The sequence below is a fragment of the Vicugna pacos genome, chromosome 12, assembly GCF_048564905.1.
Source record: "Vicugna pacos chromosome 12, VicPac4, whole genome shotgun sequence".
NCBI lineage: Eukaryota > Metazoa > Chordata > Mammalia > Artiodactyla > Camelidae > Vicugna > Vicugna pacos.
The window spans coordinates 58,638,025-58,640,387 of NC_132998.1; positions in this window are offsets into that span (position 1 = coordinate 58,638,025).

Genomic DNA, 2,363 nt, shown 5'->3' on the forward strand with positions numbered 1-2,363 from the left:
CGTGATGTTAACAGTGCTTTTACTCCTGTCTCGTGTAACTCTCACGACGGCCCTGGGAGGTGGATGCCTCCTCCTGTCCTGCTCAGCAGCAGGAAGTACCAGCCCACCAGGCCAGGGAGCGGTGCAGCTGGGCGTGCACCCTGGCCTCCTGACTAGACCCAGTGCTGCCGTCTCCCAGCCCGAGGGGAGAGCACTGGCTTGTCTGGCATCCTTCCAGGTCCCTACGCATCTGGAGAGGGTGGTAGTTCCCTCCTGCTGTGGGCCAGGTCCTCCAGGCCCGTGGGCAGTGGCTGGGCTGTGGAGCAGCCCCTACTCTTCCTGACTGAGCCCAGGTTCTGGCGTGTGAGTAGAGGTGTGGCTTCGGGTCAGCAAGACATAGTTCTCACACTCTCCCTGGTTAGTGGATGTTGAAAAGGTTCCTTGGCTTCATTTTGGTTTTGTTTGCGTGGAGGACATGCCATGAATACTATTTCACAAAGTGAACTGCTTCATAGGACTTAAGGGCTCATCGCTCTAACACTACAGAGTCATGTATAATGAAGGCTCCCCTGGAGCCTCGTCCATAGCAGGTGCTATTTGCCACTTCCCCTAGGAGCCCAGACGTTGGGGTGTGGGGGTGATTCCTGCCTCTTCTCAGCGAAGCCCAGATGGAGGTTGTCAGCCAGGGTCCTGAACATTTCTTCCAACAAGGGCATCTTTCATGACTCTTCTTTCTGGGTCCTCTGCTTTGAAACCAAAGGACATAGATTCCTGCCAATCCCGAAGGGCTCGGCATGAGCACGTGCTTTGTTCCCATGCAGAGGTGATGTCAGCTCGGAGCAAAGATGGGCATTTCCACGAGCCTGGGCGGCTTCCTCAAGGAAGACAGTGTCTGGCGGTGGCTTTGAGGAGTATTGACACCAGTTCATGGGCTCCGTTCCTGCCTCCGAGACCCCCTGCCTTCATGCTGCGTGGACCAGCTGTCTTGTCCAGCCCCTTCTCCCCCTGTTCTCCCAGGTCACACAGTGGCCAGGATGGGCCTCAGAGCCCCTGCCTGTTTCCACACCCTTCCTGATCAAGCTCCTGCACTTGTCGCTTCAGCAAAGTGCTGACCTTAAGATCCTTCTGCAGCTCCAGCCTCCTGCCTCCTGGCACCTGCTGTGTTGGAGTCGTTTGTGTGCTTGCTCGTTCCTCCCTAGACCCTCTCCTCCAGTCATCTCAATAGCCCAGCCTCTGGGCAGGGTTTAAGAAACTTCAGATGAACATGAACAGACAGTAGGCCAACTGCCCAGAGAAGAGCTTCTGGAACTTTCCTACAGGAAACATCTTAACCCAACAGAAAACTACTCCCACCCAGTACCCTTAAGAGTTTGGGCATTTGTAAGAAATGAGATACTTCATAACTTATTTTGAATATTTAGGTGAATTCTGCTGTCAAATCCATAATATCTCATTCATTTTAGTAGACAAGCAATTTTTTTTCCAAAAACAACATTTTAAATGACTTATTATCAAGTAAATTGATGCTTCAGGAAGTGCTCCATTGTCAGTCCTGTAGGTGTGTAAACCTCAGCACATCGCAGGGAACCTAGCAGGTCCCAGGCTGAGGGGCCCAGGTGATCCTAGGAAATAACTTGCTGACGAGCTGCTGTGTGCTAGTTGGGAACTTGTAAGATGTTAACTCCTGGGGTTAACTCCACATGGTGGCCGCTGCCCACCCCGCCCAGTGCAACCAGGCAGGGATTTGTGTTCACTGGTCCTGTAGTTAGTCCCCACTTTAAAGATGAAGAAGTAAATTACAGACAAGTGAAGAGGTTTGGGCAGAATGATCAGGAGACAGACTTCTTTTCCCTTCTTTCTTTTTTAAAAAATTTATTTACCTATCTATCTAAATGGAGGTGCTGGGAATTGAACCCAGGACCTTGTGCATGCTAAGCATGTGCTTTACCACTGAGCTATACTCATCGCCCTCCCAGACCCCCAGGAGACAGATTTCTTGGGATCAAAAAGAACTTTCCAATAGCACATGAGTTGTTGAATGTTGGAAAGGGCTGCCTATGGATGGTGGGAGCATCCCGTCATTACCGTGTGTGAGCAGAGGCTGCTCCTCTTGACGTCAGACGGAGTGGGGAGGACTGAGCTGCAGGCCCCAGCCTGGGTGCACTTCAGAGAGAGGCAATGAAGACGTTGTCAAAAATGCAGATTCCTTGGCCGCACGCTGGACTCACAAATCAAAACCTCCAGAGAGGCCCCAGAGAGGAATCTCGCAACACCAGGTGCTGCTGGAGTTCTTGACTAAAGGCCGAGTTGAATGGCTTCTGCCTTCCTGTCCCCTCCATGTGGCCTTCCGTGGTTTGGTGCTTCTGTGAGTCCTACCTCTGTGT